At 36.4% G+C, this 21,819-nt stretch overlaps 1 protein-coding gene across 1 annotated transcript in view; it reads left to right on the top strand.

The window, feature by feature from the left end:
• The first annotated feature begins 373 nt into the window (after positions 1–373).
• Positions 374–21,819, top strand: part of ERBB2IP (erbb2 interacting protein) — a 106,600-nt gene continuing 85,154 nt past the window's right edge. The window contains exon 1 of the mRNA XM_004678248.2: positions 374–439. The gene's annotated coding sequence lies outside the window, so the exon portion shown is untranslated. The remainder of the gene's footprint in view (positions 440–21,819) is intronic.

Here is a 21,819-nt window from a genome sequence, read left to right as displayed (position 1 = left end):
CGCCCCCGCCTGCTGGGTTCGGCGGCCGTCGGGGGCGCGGGGTGCCGGAGCCTCTCCGCGGACGCCCGCGTCCCTCCTCCCCGGCGCGCGGGGAGCTGGTTTTCCGGGTTCTCCTGGACGGAGCTGGATCTGGCTTCTCGTCGAGGCAGGAAGTGAGTTTCGCACGGTAATTCCGGGCGGTGTCACGAGTGAAAAGTTTTTTTTCGGCGGAGATCCTGGTTGGGGCTGGGAAACTCCTGCAAAACTCGAGACAGGAATCCAGCCCGCTTCCCAGCCCCCTCTAAAGCCACCTACTCGTCTGCGCGGGAGGCCGCTCCACATCCGCTCTCACCGGAGGGAGAAATTCGCCTGGCTCTACGGTGACTAATGAAGGGAAGGAAATCATGTCAGGCGAAGCGTTGAGCAGGCTGCCCTGAGACGCTGCCCGGCCGAAAGAAAGGTAATTGTCGCGAGGTGTCTAGAAGTCACACAGATCCTGCTCCAGCAAAGAGGATACTTTGTTTTTCATTTTCCCCCAAGTTGCCCCGTTTCTAATGGCGAACTGAAGAGTGTTGTAGGTGCTAGATCGTAGAACTGATTTTCCCTACTTCCACCATCTGGACTCTGGTTTGTTTTAGAAGAGGTGGTAGGAATGCAGTGGGACGAAAAGTTTTAAAAATCCGAAGAAAGAGCGTCTTTGTTCAGCAGAGGGTCCAGTAATGTTGGTTTCCTGGAAAATACGCAGCGTGTATCTTTATTTATTAAGTTGCTGAACCTGGCAACTTTTGTTTTGGAAGAAAGTTTGGTCGTTGCAACGAGTGACTTGCTGTTGAGATGGCTTCCACGTTTGTTAGCAATTATATTTGGCTTTTGCGTTAATCGTATATGGGTTTTTCTTATATAAATGTATTTCGTTAGGTTTCATAAGCCAGAAATACCCTCTCCATTCTTAGTTGTTTTCGTAGATGGGTAGTATTTGCTTCAGTCACTTGATTCCTTTGGAACTTTTAGAATCTTGTAACACTTGTTTGGTTAATTAATTGAAAGCAAGTATCTTCGAGATTTTTCTTCTATTTGACATGGTAGGAAGACAAAGAGAAGCGAATATATGGGTAAAAAGAGCTATAGTTGAAAAACAAAAAGACACCTGTAAGTAGTTTGACTTGGTAGAACTTCTCTGAAGTTCACAACAGAATAGGTAGGAAAGGAAGAAAAACAGTTGAAACGAATTTTTTTTTTTTAACCTCATTGATCGTGATAAACAGACACTGTTTACATTCTTGCTTTTTGGCAGATGTTTGGCCGTTCTGCCTAATAGGTAGGTACCTACTCTGGGGCTAGGATTGGTGAGGTATTGAGGGCATTCCACCAGTCACAGTTTTAAGTACTACTGAACCAATGGGTGGTCTTTATAGGTTAAACTATTTTTGTTGGCCACAAACATCAGTGACCTCATTCAAGTGGTGCTTTCGTGTATCTTTTTGTTGTTTTTTCCCGAGTACAACTTTTATAAGGGGAGGTGAAAGTACCCTGCTTCTGAATTAATACTAAATAAATAGACATCTGATTCTGTCTAAAATGCAAATTGGGTTGTTTGCTCATTCTGCTCCAAGAAAAATAGTTGAATTTCTTTTGTTTGAAAAGAGAAAAACCTAGCTTTCACAACTTAGTGTTACCTTGTTAAGTACTCCTCAAAATAGAAATCTTTGATTACTGTATATTGTACTGCTTGTTGTGACTCCTCCCACTTCCCCACATTTAATTATTGGTAAAATTTGTGAACCTGTAAAGTCCATCCCTCTTAAGTCAAGACGCTTTATCAAAGAATTTAAAGTGCACTATTGATCTACTTGATTTCGGAAGATAACATTAGGTAGCAAAAGAGGTTATTCTTGGGCATCTGAAAGAGTGGAACAAAATAAATGGCATTGAACTTAAGTTTCCTTATATGGCTTATACTTGGCTTCAGAGCAACAAAGCCTTAATAGAGCAAGTCTTTTATAGGGAGTTACACTTTGTGAAAATGTTTCTCTGTGTCGGTAAATTTTACATATAAAAAGTATTTAGGCACTTGAAAATTTTCGAATTCCTGTTTTCACAAATAGTTCTTAGATTTTTTTTTTGCTTGAGTATAGTATGTTTAGATGTAAACAATGCATTTTTTAAAATGAGATGCTTATCCTTATAGTTCTTTGTTTTTCAACAAAGAAGAGATTTTTTTAGTTTTTTTCTCAACAAAGTTAAATTTCTTTGCTCAGAATTGTTATTTTAGCACTGAATTAAGGCAGTAAATTTTTAAGGTTTGTTGTTAAACTACAAATACTTGGACATCCTTGTTTTAAATATAACAATAGTTTGAAAAGCAGTTAAAAGATAATCAGTTAAATATTAAGTGGCTTCATTGAATATCTTTTGGATATTCTTAGTATGGTGTGGGTTTTCTTAGATTAAAATTGTAAGTATTACAATTCCAGAGTGTTTATTACTATTTTGTACAAAATACACATTTAATGGCACTATTTTATTGAAGGTACTTAGAAATTTTCAAGTAGTGATATAAACTTAGTCTTTTGACTCATTAATCAAAGATAAGTTATAAAATCTGCCTCCTATTTGAGATCAAGCTGTTGCAAACTTAACATGTTTGAGGGGCCAAAATCAAATATTTATTACACATTGTTTCCTAATGAGATTGTATATAGAGACACTTTACCTGTATCACTGGTACATCTCTAAAATTTACTTATTTTAGAGATACTGGTATTGATATTCAGAAATCCCTAGTAGATTTTATCGACACCGGTGTTCCTTAATTTAAGACACACATTAAAATTTCAGAAAATTAGATATAGAAGCATTTATTTTATATAATTGGTTATGAGAAGATTTAAAGTTGCTTTTGGTTTAGGCATAGATTATGGCAGTATTTACAAAGTATTCTGACTTAAGAGAACTTAAGTGATGCTGAGTAGCAAAATAATTCCATTATTCATTTTTGGTAATTCTCCTTAATGTAGATTTTTCTTTAAACACATTTGCTGCACAAGTTTTCATTTGACTCTGTTGCCCATCTATTTTTGTCTCTGTTCCATGCTTTTTCGTTTGGAAACACGTAAGGTATAAGCTAAAGGTCTCTTTTTCTTTTCCTTTCCTGACAACATACATTGTATCTTGTTTTTAATTGTTCACATAAATCTTTTAGTTTTTGAATGCACACTGTTTGTCCTATTAATAATAAATGCAGTACATCTACCTTTCATTTTTCTTTGATTTATTCCAGGGTCTGTCATCACTAACTCTTGAACCAAACTATACCCATTTTTCAGAACCTTTTAGTTTTCTGTTTCCTAATTATGCAAAAGAAGGCTAGCTATTATTTTCTCTTATAATTCCTTTAGCTTCCTATTTTTATTCTTAGTTTCATTTACTTCCCCTATTTTCTCTATGTTCAACTGTTTCTTAATTATATTTTGCCCTCTCCCTCTTTCATCAGACCATGTTTATTACATACATAAGCTGTTCAGAACAGGATAGAAACCTACTTGATCAGTCTCATGTAAGGTTGATTCTCCCTTTTGCATTCCAGCTCAGTTTACTTGCCAGTATATTACCTGGGTATTCATTCTTTACTAATACATTTTGTTTCTGTTTATTTCGCTCATTTTTTTTGAATATGTTAAGATCAAGTTAAATATTTTTATATTAAGATTCCCTACAACCCCCTTAAGTCTTTCTGTTTTACTATGCTTTTAGTATCTTAAAACACACACCTTTCTGGCTCTGAACCATCCTTTCTGTCCTGTTTCTCAAGTTAGATGTGTTCTTTATCAGTGTCCCTAATATTTTGAAATTGCCTTAGTTTGATTTATGAAATGAACACAATGGAAATCTCATTCACTTTATTCATATCACTTCAGATTTTGTACTAGGTTATCATTAGATGGAGACCTTCTCTGGAGGTTATCTATGACTTTAGATATATAGAATATAGTACAGAAACTGGAAAATATGAAGGCATTTAAGTAAATAGGTAAAGGGGGACTTCATTAACAGGAACATTCTTATTAGAATCAGTCAAAATTTACTTTGTATCTAGCTATTTCCTGGCTTTATGATGTAGAGGGAATGAGAAAAGACTTAAGATACTGATAGCATCATGAAGTTATAGTTTATGATGTTATAGTCAAGGAGTGAAAATGTAAGACTGAATAACTTAGGAAATACAGTACTCTTTGAAAACTTGGTTTGGGGTAGCATGCCTTATACATTTATTTTGACCATAGGTAGAGACACACTGTATAGTATAATGTAATTATAAGTAATGGTAATAACCCTAAGGCAACTGTTGTCAGACTTTCTGGTCGTGTCATCCCTCTATATGCTTGCAAATTACTGAGGACCCCACAAGAGCTTTGTTTTATTTGAGCTATACTGCTTGTATTAGAAATTATTTTTTAAAAGATGGCATTGCATGTTAATGTAACATTTTAATATTTATCAAAATAAATCTTTAATAATCAAGTAATGGCATTGTTAAACATTTTTGCAAGCTTTTTATGTCTGATTGAAGAGAAAACAACTTGGTTCTCATACCTGCTTTTACATTTAATCTTGGAATATGTTGCATTGGTTGAAGTGTTTGAAGAACCAGTATTATACAGATCCATGGTTGGAAAAGGGGAGCAGGTATTTTCCAAGCTTTTTGAGGTGATTGTGGATGTTCTTTGCCACCACACCAAATAAGATATATTTTTTAAAAGAATTATTTATGAATATAGAACTAGGGCACAGTTCAGAGGTGCCAGGGGTATTGAGAGGATTCACCAGAGACTGTAGGGAGCAGAACAGGCAGATTGATGAAGTACACTGTGGAGGGGAGCAGTGGGTGAGACAGGAGAGGTCTGCTACATATGGGTCAGCTCCTTGGCCAGGGATCGAACTTGTGCTCAGGCTGCTGTGGGTAGCTTCTCAGTGTTGCGCCAGAACCCTCTCCACCACCAGGGAGGAGCCCATAAGTGATAATTTTTTAAAAAGATTTATTTACATATGCATACAAGAACTGGGGTATAAGCCAGAGGTGTGAGGGGGAGAGAGGATTCACCAGAGAAAGAATGGGGAGCAAATTTACTGAAATACACTGCTGAGGGGTGCATGCAGCAGGTGAGATGGTAGAGATCTGCCAGGCCACATGGGCTAGTTCCCTGGTGGAGGTAGAACTCTTGCTGTAGTGACTGGTGATAGCTTGGTAGAGCTGTCTTTAACTCCGTCACCACCAGGGAGGCCCTAAATGATCATTTATTTTTATTTATTTCTAAAGATTTATTTATTCATACAGAATTGGGGTACAAATCAGAAGTGCAGGGGCAGTGAGAGACTTCACCAGAGACAGTGGGGAATAGAACAGGCGGACCAATGAAGTACACTGCTGAGGGGCACAGCGGGTGGCTCAGGAGAGGTCTTTCGGCCATGTGGGTCACCCCTGGGGCGAGGATTGAACTTGCACTGAGGCAGCTGCAGCCAGCTTGCAGTGTTGCATCCTAACCCATTGCGCCACCACGGAGGGCCCAGGTGATCCTTTTTTTAAAGGTTAGCTGCACTGTTGAATCTGAAACAAGATTGATGAAATTTTCACTTTTTGTTACCTTAAAATCTGTTGGTTGGTTTTATGCTTTGAATCTTAAACCTTTTCATGATTTTGTAACATCTTGTGTTGGTTTAGGGGATCCTGCTTCATTCAGTTGCACATTTTTACCCAAATGTTGCCTATTTCATTATATAACAGCAAATAAAAACAAAGTTGTTAGTATCACCACATATCAGAAAAATACTGGAAAACTATCAAGTTCAGGATGGCAGATAGAAGTTTTCCATGATACTAAGCTTTTACTTGGAAGTTTGACTTTTTATCATTGGTAACAATTACTGTTAGTGTCTTTCCCTTGAAGTTACATGCATGCTTGGTTAATTTTTGAGGAAATGTATGCAAAATTCTTAAAGCTCTATAACCATAGTTGTTCATTCTTTCATGTCAAAACATTGTTTCATTAAAAAAAAAGGGCTAACCTAGCTCATAACTCAAAGTAATTATCCAGGTAGTTTTCCTGGAAATAGCCAATGCCTTCCCATTGAATATGAAAATAACATTCAAGAATTGAGATTTAAATAAAACTATTTTAAAAACTGCTTCATTAGGCTCTTCCTGGTGGCGCAACGGGTTAGAGCACCGTTATGAAGCTCTGAAGCCACTGCAGCTCATTCAATCTCTGGCCAAGGAGCTGACCCACATGGCATGGCAGACCTCTTCTGACCTGCCTGCTGCTCCCTTCATCAGTGTACTTTGTCATTCTGCCTGTTCTGCTCTCACTCTGTCTCTGGTCAGTCCTTTCACCCACCAGACTTCTGATCTCTACCCCAGTTCTATAAGCATAAACAAATAAATCTTAAAAAAAAAAGTGCTTCATTAAAAGATATTCTTAAGTGAAAGTGGCATTTAAAAATTCTGGGAATTGGCACTCCCTGGTGGTGCAGTGGGTTAAAGCACAGCACTAAGAATCGAAAGCCACTTCCGCATGAGTTCGATCCCCGCCTGCCCTTTTAGGTGACCACATGGCGTGGCAGACCTCTCTTGACCCGCCCGCTGCTCCCCTCAGCAATGTATTTCATTGATCTGCCTGTTCTGCCCCCCACTCTGTCTCTGGTGAATCCTCTCACTGCCCCTGCAACTCTGGCCTGTACCCCAGATGAATGAATAAATCTTTAAAAAAAAAAATCTGGGAATTGTAGTAGTGCTTAGTATAGCTTGATATCATTGCCTTTATAAAAGTGCTAGCATTTTAGCCCTCACTGCTTTTATACTATTACTGTTCATTTGACATTTTGGGCAAGGGAAATGATCTTTTAGTATTGTTATGAAAATAGTTTTTTTTGTTCTTGAGGATTCCTTGAAAGTCTCTGTACTTACAGGGCATATAAACCACACTTTGAGAACTTAGGCGGATGTTGGAATTATGGAACTTTCATTACGTCCATTTACTTTTTAATTTCTTTTAGTACTGCATTTTGGGGTGATGCTGAGGCTTGATTTTTCAGCTTGCTTCAAAGTTTTTCAGTTACTTTATTTTTGGGAGGTGGAGGAATAGAATTTCTAAAAACTGTTGCTTTTCCAAATAAGTTATATTTTTGGTTCGTGTAATCTGGATTTTTGAGTTATACATTTTTAATTGTCTCCTGTTTGCTCACTTGCATTACAGAAATTGATCATACTGTTTTTGACAATTCCATCGTTCCATCATGTTTTTGGTTTTTTTTCAAACATTAGATTTTTTCGTGTTGGTTGAACTTTTATATTATGGTTCATACTACAAAGTGCTGGTCATTTAAATGTGTTTGCCCAAGTCAAAGTGAAGCCCTATCCTTCTGGCTTTGAGTATATTTAACTAATTGGTTTCTCCTTTCACTTTATGAGTAGTTTATCCTATTACATATGTTTCCTGTCCCTCTGGAGATAATATTCCACTATTTCCTAGTTGCACAGTCCAAGTGTCAGATCTCCCACAGTAAAGACAGTTGTGCTAGAGACTTTAATTATGCAGCTTATCCTACTGTGGTTTCATTACACCGGACATGCTTTTTTTTTAAAGTTTATAGTGAAGTTTAATTCTAACATAGAACATGCTTTTTGTTTTTTTTTTAATAATAGTTTATTTTTACATCATTTTGTACATTTTTCCATCTCAGTTGTAATCCCCGTGGGCTTCCCATCACCAAATCACCCATGTGCTATCACCATAGTCCAGTCCATTTCATTCCACCCACTGTTTTTGATCCCTTTCTCCACTCCACCTGCATACAATGTACAATGTCTCTGGTATATAGCTGTTCATCATTATTATTATTTTCTTGCCTGGTCCATTATACTCCTGTTATGAGTGAAACCATCCGGTATTTTTCCTTTTCTTTCTGGCTTATTTCACTAAGCATGATCTTTTCCAGCTCCATCCATGTTGCTGCAAAAGGCATGCGTTTTTGTTTGTTTGTTTGTTTGTTTTTTTCTTGGTTGCTGAGCAATATTCCATTGTGTATATGTACCACATCTCATTGTGTATATGTACCACATCTTTTTAATCCAGTCACCCACTTTTGGGCATTTGGGCTTTTTCCATATCTTTCCATCTGTAAATAAAGCAGCAATAAACATGGGGGTGCAGGTATCTTTTTCAATCAGTGTTTTTGTGTCTTTTGGGTAGATACCAAGGAGTGGGATTGTTGGGTCGCAGGGAAGTTCCATGTTTAGTAGTTTGAGGAACCTCCAAACAGTTTTCCACAGTGGTTGTACTAGTTTGCATTCCCACCATCAGTGCAGGAGTGTTTCTTTTTCTCCACAGCCTTGCCAACATCTGGTGTTACTAGTTGTTTGAAGATGTGCCATTCTCACTGGGATGAGGTGGTATCTCATGGTGGTTTTAATTTGCATCTCCCTTATTATGAGTGATGTTGAACAATTTTTCATATGCTTGTTGGCCATCTGCATTTCCTCTTTGGAGAAATGTCTTTTTAGCTCTTCTTTCCATTGTTTGATGGGGTTGTTTATTTTTGTTGAGTTTTATCAGTTCTATGTATATCTTTGTGATCAATCCTTTATCACTAGTTTTGTATGAGAAAAATTTTTCCCAATCTGTGGGGTGTCTGTTTTTGTAATGTCTCTTTTGCTGTACAGAAGCTCTTTAATTTGATGTATTTCCATCTATTTATCCTTGCCTTCACTATTGTTGCATGGGGTGCTGTATCTTTAAAGATGTTGCTGAAGTGTATATAGTGTAGTGTTTGGCCCATCTTTGCTTCCAGGTATTTTATGGTTTTGTTCTTAAATCTAGGTCTTTAATCCACTTCCAGTTGATTTTTTGTGTATGGTGTGAGGTAGTGATCTAGTTTCATTTTATTTTGCATGTAGCTTCCCAGTTTTCCCGGCACCACTTGGTGAACAAACTTTCTTTGTTCCATTGTATCTTCTTTGCTCCTTTGTCAAAGATTTGGTGCCCATAAACCAGTGGGTTTTTATCTGGGTTTTCTATCCGAATCCACTGGTCAGTTTGTCGCACAGGACATACTTTTACCAGTCTTTTTTGCTTAGAAAATGTGTTATTTTAGAGATCTCACTTTATGCTTGTTTTGTGACTGTATTTCCTTTGTGCTATGTTCTATTGCCATCTCCTCTGTACAGATTCTGTTCTGTCTTTATCTGCAGGTACACTACCTCTAGGTTTTCCAGTATCATTAAAGTTTTTTTTTTGTAATTTCTTTTATATTTTACAGTTTGGAACAGTGATAAAAAGAAAAATTGTCAGTATATACAAGGAAGCTTATTGTTTTACCCCCCCCTTACTTCCACATACTTTTTCACTTACTTTCTATAAGCAATGATGACATATCATTCAAATCAGAATTCTAGTAAGAATAAATTATTAACACCTAAATATTACTGGTTTTCCCACTGTTTTTTAGAGCAGAAAATTTCAGTTTAGAATCATGCATTATATTCAGTTGTCATAACTCTTTAGTCTCCTTGAATTTGGAATAGTATGTTTAGTTTCAGAGCCTCAGCACTTGTAGAGTCAGTTATTTTGTAGAATACCCCTTAATTTGCATTCTTCAGTATTTTCTGGTTAGATTTTTGATTGAATTTTTTTGTTGTGTGATTAGATCACTAACAGGGTTGTCAAACAGCTGATGCTATATTCTTCCCATTGCATCTTATCAGGTACCAGGCAGTATCAACTGCCCTGTTACTGATAGTGATTATATGATTAAGGGTGTAACTGCCAGACATCTCCTATGTCAAGGTACCCTCTCACCTTTTGTAATTAATAGTTTTGGGCTAGGTACTTTAAAACTATATGTAAAAAATTTGTTCCTCATTGGATTTTTTTATTCATCTGTTTACATCTAACTTATATTTGTGGTTACTTAGACATTGACTTTTAATCCATTATTAAATTGTTCTTGATTAGTCAATGGGAACCCCTTCTAGCTGACTTATTTTATTTATTGACATAGTTCTTCCTTGAGTAGTTCCTTATACTTGATACTATATGATGTCCCATTCTTAACCTTCAAAGCTGTTCCAATCACTTTTAGTTGAAAATGGTACTTAGTAGCCAAGATGTAGACACTGGTTGTGTTCATTGCTCTTGGAGTGCCACTGCTCCCAGGCTGCCTGATGTCTAGAGGTAGCTGTTACTTTTATGTGCACACATTTACATTTATATTTTTATATCTATTAAAAACTGAATTCACAGTGATAGCTGTAGTTCTAATCCAGCTCTGTATTTGTCACATCTCTAACAGTGAGAACTAATTTTTTTTTATATACACTTTTTGATGAGAGAGATGAGGTAAACATTTGTTCAGTTAGGCATTTTCAGTCAGTTCCCCATACTCCAGTTCATATCTGAAATACTTTTAAACAAATATATCCTACAGTGTAACATACGGTAAAAAACATTTATGTCAAGTATTTTATTCCTTAGTAGTCCAAGGTTACTGAATGATAGTGGCTGGAAAAAAGTCAGGACTTTTATATCTACATTGGATAAGGTATGATACTGTAGCTCAGCAAGATAAGATGAGTACAGTGATTCTTATGCTACTGTATTGCTCAGTATTGAGCTTATATATAGTTAGTATGATCTCAGAGTTTGGAGCATGTGTCTACCTTCCTGATAATGGTTTTCTTGGAATTTCAAATCTTGTACCAGTTTTAGACTCTTACCGGGTTAAGGGAAGAGGGTTTTTTTTTTTTTTTTTTTTTACATTAGGGCCAGTGCAAGAAATTTGTAATCTAGAAATTAATTTCCTTATTGAAGCTTTCACTCAGCCCAGAATAAATTGGTTTGACTTCCCCATCCTTGGAGATTTTGAAAGTTACTAAGAGGTATGCTGGGATACTATCTTGTAACTAGAATAGGTCTACACATAGTCTTCTAGGAAAGATAAAGAATTCTGGCAGTAAGCAAATGGATTCTTTGGTTGCCCTATAAATTTTCTAAAGATTTAGTTAATTGTTCTGGGACTGTATAGTAGATGCAGTTTGATTTGTCATAGATATTTGGTATCAGCAAAGTGTCTTGTTTTCCTTTGAAAACCATTCCCAAACTACAAACCTTGGGAGTTATCTTCCTGATCTTTGTGACCCTCTCTATATATTCTATCGTATCAGGGTACCTGTATGTGTGTATTTGAATAAAAATGTCATATACATATATTTAATTTATTAGGGGATTATAATAGGTTATGTTTGTCTGTTAATTACCATTATAATTGTTTTTAGGTTGTTATACATTGTAATGATGTACAGAATGTAGGTAATAGAGGTTTATTCCTGTAGTCTTTGCACATATTTTTTCACTTCGGTATTTTTTGATGGATAAATATCCAAAGTGCATTTGTTATGTGTGTTTTTGAAATTAATAGAATCAAATTTCCTCTGAAGAGTTTATCAATTCATATTTCCACTAATAGTATATATAAGAGTAGCTTCCTATGTGCAAACAGCATATTAACTATTTTAAAATTCTTGTGCAAATCAGAGACAGACAATATCGAAAAGTATGAAAGAATATAGCCTTTGATGTTGGCAAGTTAAATGTAAGAATTCTTCGAGGAATAGTACTTATTTGTCTTTTCTGTTCCAATGGTTTAGCTGGTTTATTGCATATAATGCTTTGGTTATGTTGTCTGCCATAAATAGTTTAAATTTTATATTGTCAGATTCCATCTGTGTGCATTTTGGTTCAGTGATATTCAGAGAAAATTTTTGTGCATTAATAAAAAGACAGCCCAGTTTTCTTATTTTGACTTAAAGAATAAAATAATGATCTAGTTTTATGCTGTCAAATTTCTAGCCAGTTGTTGTAACATTATTTGTTGAATAAATCTTTATAACTCTAAAATTCTTTATCAACAGTAAATTCCTAGATCTAATAATGATTTTTTAATATTTAACTTGCCAACATCAAAGACTATGTTCATTCATACTTCTATTTTGCCTGTCTCTGATTTGCACAAGAATTTTAAAACATTTAATATGCTGTATGTTCAAAAGCATGTAGGAAGTTACCTTTTTTTTAAAGATTGATTTATTTATGCATACAGAGCTGGGGTACAGGCCAGATGTCCAGGGGTGGTGAGAGGATCCACCAGAGACAGTGGGGAGCAGGACAGGCCGAGTGATGAAGAACACTGCTGAGGGGAGCAGCAGGTGGGTCAGGAGAGGTCTGCCACGCCATGTGGTCACCTCCGGGGCAGAGATCGAACTCATGCTGAAGTGGCTTTAGCTTCTTAGTGCTGTACTTTAACCCACTGTGGCACCAGAGAGGGCCCAAAAGTTATTCTTGCATCCAATTGGTGGAAATATGCTTCAGAGGGAATTTGATTCTATTAATTTCAAAATATTAACACTATGTTGTCCTATTCCTCCTTTCCCTCTTTCCACCTTATGATAACAATATATGTTAGTGTTGTTTTATTACTCCACTTTTAGAGAATTTTTCTAGGGCTTGGGTCATTCTTAGTAATACCTAAAATAATGTGGTGTGTTGATAGTGCTTTAAATTTATAGATCAAAAAGTATTTCACACCTTTACAATAGCTTATCATCTTCTAAGGAAGTAAGTTTCTATTTATTTAATAGCTAATGTTCTTCAGTAGAGTTTATGATTTTCTTCACATTAAGTATGTTTCTTATTATGCATATTCCTTGTTCTAAAAAATTGTATGTTTCTTGTAAAGTTTACTTTCAAAAACAGTGAAGGGAAGGCTGTTATTATAATAGGACTATTTCATTAATTATTTTCTTTGGCTATTTAAGTATAGAGAGGAGAATGACTTTTTCATTAGTTTTTTTTTTTTTAGATTTATTTATTTATGCATACAGAACTGGGGTACAGGCCAGAGGCACAGGGGCAGTAGAGGATTCACCAGAGACAGAATAGGGAGCAGCAGGTGAGGCAGGAGAGGTCTGCCACGCCATGGAGGTCACCTCCAGGGTGGGGGATCTAGCTTGCACTGAAAGTGGCTGCGGCTTGCCTGTGCCCCCACCCATTCCACCACCAGGGAGGGCCTCGTGCTAGATTTTTTAGATTATATGCTTGGATTGTCTAGGTATATAAATATAGTCACATAGTTATAGAACCTTTTATTTTTAAATTCATATTAAATCATATATTCTAACATTTTGTAATTTAATGTGCATACTGACATGTACTTAATAACCATCTTTTAAACTATGGAATTCTTTCCTGAGTTTTGTTCCTTGTTTGAGATCATCCTCCAACTATAGTATAGCAGTCTGATTGGTTTGATTATCATTCAGTAGGGCATAGTGAAATAATCATTCAGTAGGGCATAGTGAAATTTTATTGCTGCCTGGAAACTTTCATGTTACCATTTTGCACTTTCCCTAGTATTGTCTAACTGTGGGAATGACAAAGAAAAAAAGAAAATTTACTAAAGTGAGTGTTCCTCAAGAAGCAAAAGCTTTGGGTTGATTTAAATAGAAGGCCCTTAATTGTCTCTTGAAAGGTGTCTTCAGTCAAGGAAAATGGCTTTTTAATCCTTGTTTCTTCTTTTTGATTTAGCTCTAAAAAATGCTAATTATATACTCTTCAATTGTTTAATATTTAGTGTAGTGCATATATTTTTTTCTTTTCTTTTTTTTTTTTAAAGATTTATTTATACAGAACGGGGTACAGGCCAGAGATGCGGAGGATGAGAGGCTTCACCAGAGACAGAGTGGGAAGCAGAACAGGCAGATCGACGAAGTACACTGCTGAGGGGAGCAGCGGGCGGGTCAGGAGAGGTCTCCCACGCCATGTGGTCACCTCCGGGGCAGGGGCAGGTGGGGATTGAACTCATGCGGAAGTGGCTTAAGCTTCTCAGTGCAGTGCTTTAACCCGCTGCGCCACCGGGAGGGCCAGTAGTGCATATATTTTTAAGTGACATTTACTTTGATTATAATGGTAAGCTCTCTAGTATAAACACATAATAAGATGTTTTCCAAAAGATCTTTGCCACTACTTAAGGACCCTAGGGTTTATTTTGTCACTTGATGTTTCATTGACCTTGATCTTTATTCTTCTTCTAATATGATGAAAATGAAAGATATTCATCTTTAATGGATTTCATCACTGGAAGTTATTGATTTGGAAGTACACTAGTCTAAGTAATACTTCTTTTCTTTTTAATTAATAGATAACAATTGGCCCAGAGGGAGAAGTGAAATCCTAGAGATCATTTAGTTTACTACTGATATAAGTGAGGTTAGAAAAGTGAATCTAGATTTCTTGATTCTTGATTATTTATACCAGCATTTCCCTAGGTATGTTCTGAAGTATATGATTTCTTTAGAATAACGTTTTTTTCATGTGCAAATGTTTTATTTTTTGTGCCTCTTTTCAGTTCTTACTACTTCCAGTTTTATTGACATATACATGATTCAACAATTGTGTACAATTTGATGTGTACAACTGTGTTGATTTGATATATATATATATATTACAATATGATTACCACTGTTGGATTAACTAATACCTTCCTCACATCAATGTTTACAACTTGGATTTCTTTTTTGTGGTGAAAACATTTAAGATGTACTCTTTAGCAACTTTCAAGTATATAATGCAGTGTTATTAAATGTAGTCATAGTGCTATACAGTAGCACTGATCCATTTCATTTTTTTCAAAGATACATTTACTTATTTATACACACACATACACACACATCAGAATCTGAGAGGATTCACCAGAGACAGAGTGAAGAACAGAGCAGGCAGATTTTCTGGAATACACTGCTTACTTAGAGGAACAATGGGTAATATGGAGAGGTCTACTGTGTCCTCTGTGAATTAGCTTCCTGGCCAGTAATTGAGCTCATACTGACATGGTATAGCACTTATTAAGACTTAACACCATAAGCCACTAGGGAGGCCCACAACTGATCCCTTTCTAACTGGAAACAAATGTTATTTTCCAAAATTTTTAATTAGTAATAGAGGAAAAAAAGAGTTCTGGGTCCATATAAGTGAGGAACTTTGGGATAATGTACCATTTTTCCTGTTTGGCAGGCGTAAATTTTTCCTTAATGTTTGAATTTTACCAATAAGTGGAATATTCAGTTCAGTTTATTAAAAAAAAAATTGAGCCTCAATATTTAGCCATGGGAAGATGTAAAATTAATCTGTGTATATTTTGTAATATCACCTCCTATTTTTTTTTAATATCACCTCATATTTTAAAAAATACACTTTTCCCCAGTAGTCTCATGTTAACAGAAAATCCAAGAAGATAGTTTCCATGTATTTCCATCTTCCTTTTCCCATTATTAATTGTGGTACATTTGTTACATTTGATGAGCAAATATTGATATATTATTAACTCGTAGTTTACATTAGAGTTTTTGTGATGTGCACTATATGAGTTGTGACTAATGTTTAAGGACATCTATCTACTGCTGTGACTAATAGTAGCAACAATGTATTCAGTAGTGACAGTTTATGGGTAAGATGATGGCAGATGTTAAAAGACTTGAGGGTAGAATTTAAAATACTGTTACCAGATAGTTGCATTACCTGAGAAAAACAAATTACTTTTTATTAGCACATACAGAGGATTATTATAATACAGATGTTAAAATTACTTAAAAGGAAACCAAATTACTTACGTTTGGAAACCAACTTTTTAAAGAAATTATGAACTTGGTAGTTTAGTTCCACAGTTCTGGAAAATCAGGATTTCAATTTTGAGTTGTTTTATATATCTGAGGAACAGACAAATATTTACATATATGTAACTGAAAATACTCATCACTTTTTTTAGTCATTGTTTTACAATTCCTTATTTTACCTCTTTCTGCATATTGTACTCATCACTTAAGTTACCATTGTTTCCACTGAAATTTCCCAAATATTTAAGATGTTTTCTCTTTGGATGCGTAACATAATTTTTAAAAGATTGTGATAAAATCCCTGTAATATAAAGTTTACTGTCTTTAAATGTATATAAATTGGTATTTTTATGCTTCCATCATCACATTCCATCACCAGAACTGTATTCACCTTGGAAAATTGCAACACACATTAAACAGTAACTCTTGAGTTTCTTAACCCTTTTTCCCAGTGACTGGCAACCACCATTCTACTTTCTGTCGATGGTAGTGACCACTGAAGTGCCCCATCTAAGTGAAATCATAGAATATTTGTCCTTTTGTGTCTTTATAAACATAATGCCCTGAAAGTTAATCCATTTTTTAGCATATATCAGAGTTACTATCTTAAGGTTGACTATTCCGTGTACCATAGATACTTTGCTTAACCATTCATCCATTAATGGACACTTGGGTTGCTTCCATGTTTTTAGCTGTTATGAATAATGCTGCTGTAAAATGGATGTTCAAATAACTTTGAGACATTAACTTTAATTTCTTTTGGGTAAGTACCCAGAATGAAATTGTGGGTCATGCAGTTCTGTTTATTTATCTAAGCAGGAACTGGGTTACAGGCCAAAGCTGCAGGGGGTTGAGAGGATTCACCAGACACAGAGCAGGGAGCAGAACAGTCAGATTGGCAGAAATACACTGCTGAGGGGAGCAGTGGGCGGGTCAGGAGAGGTCTGCCACACCATGTGGGTGAGCTCCCCAGCTGGGAATTGAACTCGTGCTACAGTGTCTGTGGATCACTTAATAGTAATGTGCTTTAACCCATTGTGCCACCAGGGAGCGCCCATGCAGTTCTATTTTTAATTTTTTGAGCAACTGCCATATTTTCCAAAGTGTCTATACTGTTTTTTGTTTCTTTTTTAAAGATTTATTTATTTATGCATACAGAACTGGGATACAGGCCAGAGGTACAGGGGCGGTGAGAGGATTCACCAGAGACCAAGGGAGGAGCAGAACTGGCAGATCTACGATGAAGTACACTGCTGAGGGGGAGCAGTGAGCGGGTCAGGAGAGGTCTGCCGCGCCATTTGGGTCACCTCTGGGGTGGGGATCGAACTCATGCTGAAGTGGCTTTAGCTTCTTAGTGCTGTGTTTTAACTCGCTGCACCACTAGGGAGGGCCCTCTATACTGTTTTACATTCCCAGCAGCAGTACACAGGGATCTAATTTTAGTATGTCCATGCTGACACTAATTTTTGAGATTTTGTTTGATTGATTTTTGGATCGTAGCCATCCTGATGTGTGTGAGCTGGTATCCCGTTGTAGTTTTGATTTGTATTTCCCTAATAACAAGTGCTATTGAGCATCTCTTTGTGTGCCTTATCTGTGTGTGTGTGTGTGTGTGTGTGTGTGTGTATACATATATATATTTTAGAAATCTCTGCTCAGTTCCTTTCCCCATATTTTTAAAGGGGGGTTTGTTGTTGAGTTTTAGGAATTCTCTCAATTCTTGATATTAATCCTTTAGCAAATATTTACAATTTTTTTCTCCTGCTCTGTGGGTTGACTTTTAACTTTATTGATAGTGCCTTGATGCAGAAAAAGCTTTATATTTTCATCAAACCTAGTTTGTCTAATTTTTCTTTTGTTGCTTTGGTATAATAGCCAAGAACTCTTTGCCAAATCCGTTATTAGGAAACTGTACTTCATATTTTCAAATTCTAACTTTTAGTCTGGATTAACAGCTTTGTAAAAGTGCTTAGCTATTTAATTTGAAACTTAGGTATGTAAACTGTTTTGTATTGTTGTCAGTTGTCCTTGGAGATTTTGGTTGGCCTGCTTGTTTATTATTTTTTAAATAAATGTAAAAATCCTGGCATTCTTCTTCCCTCATATTTCATTTCAGACTTTCCTTTGATATTAAACCTTTTAAGATCTTTGTATAGTCATGTGGTTTTAAGAAATCATGTCACCAAATCTCATATACTTTTTCTCCATTTTCTCTTTGAGAAAATTCTGCAACATTGCAGGATGGTAGTTCAGTATCCCAACCAGGGTATTAAAATTGATAGTCAAGATACAGAATAGTTTTTTTTTTTAAGATTTATTTATTTATTTGTGCATACAGAACTGGGGTACAGGCCAGAGGCTCAGGGGTGGTGAGAGGCTTCACCAGAAAGAGTGGGGAACAGAACAGGCAGATCGAGGAAGTACACTGCTGAGGGGAGCAGCGGGCGGGTCAGGAGATGTCTGCCACACCATGTGTTCACCTCCCGGGCAGGCGGGAATCGAACTCATGCAGAAGCGGCTTTAGATTCTCAGTGCTGTGCTTTAACCTGCTGTGCCACCAGGGAGGGCCAGAATAGTTTTTATTTTTTAAGATTTTATTTATTTTTGTGTAGAAGAATTACTGGGGTGAACTTGGATGGAGCTGGAAAAAATCATGCTTAGTGAGATAAGGCAGAAAGAGAAAGAAAAATAACGGATGTTTTCACTCATGGCAGGAGTATAATGGACCAGGCGAGAAAATAACAAAAATAATGAACAGCCATATACCAGAGACATTTTGCAGGGGTGGAGTGGGGAATGGGATCAAAAACGGGGAGAGGGGGCGGGGAATGCATGGGATTATGGTGATGGCACAAGGGTGACTTGGTGATGGGAAACCTGCGGGGATTACAATTGAGATGGAAAAAAAAATGTACAAAATGATGTAAAAATAAACTTTTGTAATTAAAAAAAAAAAGGAATTGGTGGGGTATAGGTCAGAGATGCAGGTGGTGAGTAGACTCATCAGAGACAGAATGGGGTTTAGAACAGGTGGATTTACTGAAATACACTCTTAAGGGGGAGCAGTAGGCAATACTGGAGTGGTCTCCTGTGCCATATGTGAGTTAGCTTCTTATCTGGGGCTTGAACTCAGGCTGGTGTGGTAGGGCTTCACCATTATGATGGTGAAATTTAACCCCTCGGCCTCCAGGGAGGCCCAAGATATAGCATAGTTTTATCACAATACAGCGAGGTACTCTTGTAATATACCTGTCTGCTTCTCTTTTTTTGGGGGGGGGGCGGGGAAGGTCTTTTTGATCTGTATAAATGGAATCATATAGTTTGTAACTTCTGGGATTGTCTTTGTGTTCAGTCTCATTTCAGCAAAGCTTTTAGTAATAATTCGATCATTTTCTTTGCTGAGTGATTATATGGGATAGCTGTAATATATTTATTTAACGATTTCACATTGAAGGACATGTACATGTAGCTTAGTTTCACTTTTTGGCTGTTGTGAATAAACTGAACATACATATACAGAATGTTTCTAGAATAGTTTCACAGGTTTCCATTCTTACTAGCAGTATATTAAAAGATTCAATTTTTCCATATCTCTGGCAGCATTTGGTGGTGTTCTATTTTTCTTTTCTATACTGGTAACTTACCATAGTTTTACTTTGCAATCCCCTTGTGGTTAGTGATGTTGAACATCTTTTTTGAGCTTATTCCTTATTATGTTCTTCATTGCAATGTCTCTGTTCATGTCTTTTGCCCATTTTCTGATTGTTGAGTTTGGCGAATTCTTTATAATTGCTTAGGTACTGGTTCTTTATGATCTGTGTAGTTTGCAAATATTTCCTCCCAATCTGTAGCTTGCCCTTTTTGTTCTTTTAAGAGGTTCTTTTGCAGAGTGAAAAAAATTTCATGGGTTACATCTTATAGCAGTCTTTTGTGGATTGGACTTTGTTAAATCAGGAACTCACTGCCCATTGCTATATCTTGAGATTTTTCTCTTGTATATGTTTCTCATTGTTTTATTGCACTAAATTTAAATCTGTGATCTACTTGGAGTTTATTTTTGTATAAATTAGATCAAGGTTTTTTTTTTTCCCTTTTGGCTTATGGAAATTCAGTTGCTTCAGCACCATTTCTTGAAAAGGGTGTAGTTGTCCCCTGTTGCTTTGCATCTTTGTTGAAAAACTCTTGAGAGTATTTGTGTGTACAGATTTTTTTTTAACATAAGAAAAGGTATGAATGGGAATAAAAATCACATGCAATTTTCACCTCTGAGATAATCACTATTAGCATTTTCTTGTGTCTCTTTGCTTCTTTGTATGTATATATGTGAAGTTACATACTTTTTGTTTAATTGTTTTCACTTTATTATGAGCAATTTTGTATTTATGCATAAAATAAACCACTCTAATGACTATAATTTTCTCTTTTGTAGCTCTGCTGTAACTTCCTGTTGATGGAATTTTATAATTTCCTCCATGATTAGTACTCTATAGTATTTATAGTGAATAGATTCTCAGTATATGCACACTAAATTAATTTAGACCTATTTATTATATTGATTATATTTACCTTAAAAAGATAAAACAAAATTCTATTTCAGTTTTTATCCTCTCTTTTACATGCTGTTTACTGCCATGCATTTGAGTGTACACTAATTTGGTTATTTTTAAGTAGTATATATTTCTTTAGTTTGTGTATAATGTGAAAAAGTCTCAGTGTATTTTATAGAACACAGTTTATTCTTTTTTATTTTTTTAAGATTTATTTATTCATACAGAACTAGGGTACAGGCCAGAGATGCGGAGGGTGAGAGGATTCACCAGAGACAGAGTGAGGAGCAGAACAGGCAGATCAACGAAGTACACTGCTGAGGGGAGCAGCGGGCGGGTCAGGAGAGGTCTGCCACACCATGTGGATCTCCTCGGGGCAGGCGGGGATCAAACTCATGCGGAAGTGGCTTAGGCTTCTTAGTGCAGTGCTTTAACCCGCTGTGCCACCATGGAGGGCCAGAACACAATTTATTCTAAAACTTAAATGTAGTCTTACCTATCTAGTACACTTCCCAAGTAGAAACAAGATATTGAGGCAGATTTCTAAATGATGATATAAAATCCAGGCTCCACCATCTCGTAGTAGTTATATATAACCACAACCCTTTGAACACTTTGCATGTGCTAAGAGGTATTCTAGACTCAGGAGAAGACAAGAAACAAAACATGAAATCTTGATTTATTCAAAGCCTGTTAGTAGCCCAACTTTTATTCTGGTAAATAAAGAAATAAAGAAATGTCTTCCAGAATTTAACATTCGAGCCACCTTTTTTAAAAAGATTTATTAATTCATACAAAACTGCGATACAGGCCAGAGGTGCAGGGGCAGTGAGAGGATTCACTAAGGACAGAATGGGGAGCAGAGCAGGCCAGCTGACCAAATACACTGCTGAGGAGAGCGGTGGGTGGGTCAGGAGAGGTCTGAACACCATGTGGATCCACCTCCGAGGCAGGGATCGAACTCATGTAGAAGTGGCTTTAGCTTTTTAGTGCTGTGCTTTATTTAACTAAACTGCTATGCCACCAGGGAGGGCCATCAAGCCATTTTTAACAAAATTAGAATTAACAGAATTAGAAAATCAGGTCCCAGGAAAGGAGTAAGGAAATATATGACTTTTATGTAATTTAGCGTAATTACTGCGATAGAACATCCGATTTACCTGAGCTTCCTGGGAGCTCAGATTCTCATTACCCCCAATAAAGAAATAAGTCACAAGTTCTCCACAAGTCCTCACATTAAATTGTAAATGGCTTCTAAAATGTGAATTTCTTTATGTAACAGCTATTGAGTAATGAATGGATGGTGCTGGCGCAACAATTTAACAGGGCATATCCTATAGCTTTCAGGCTCCTTTGAAGATTTCCTTTAATGAAAGAGTATATGATATACAAAATGGATTATACATGAAGAAAGAATAATGTGCGTCACAAATTAAGTTTTTTTGTAGTGCATTAATATGATTTGAGGGTAAAATCACCATGAGAAATACAGTGGCTTTTTTTTTTTTAAGATTTATTTATTTATTCATAGAGAACTGGGGTACAGGCCAGAGATGCAGAGGGTGAGAGGATTCA

Source organism: Condylura cristata, unplaced genomic scaffold (genome assembly GCF_000260355.1).
Source record: "Condylura cristata isolate star-nosed mole 26May11 unplaced genomic scaffold, ConCri1.0 scaffold00007, whole genome shotgun sequence".
NCBI classification, from domain to species: domain Eukaryota; kingdom Metazoa; phylum Chordata; class Mammalia; order Eulipotyphla; family Talpidae; genus Condylura; species Condylura cristata.
The sequence above is the reverse complement of the archived record's forward strand: the minus strand, read 5'-3'. Positions and strand labels throughout refer to the sequence as shown.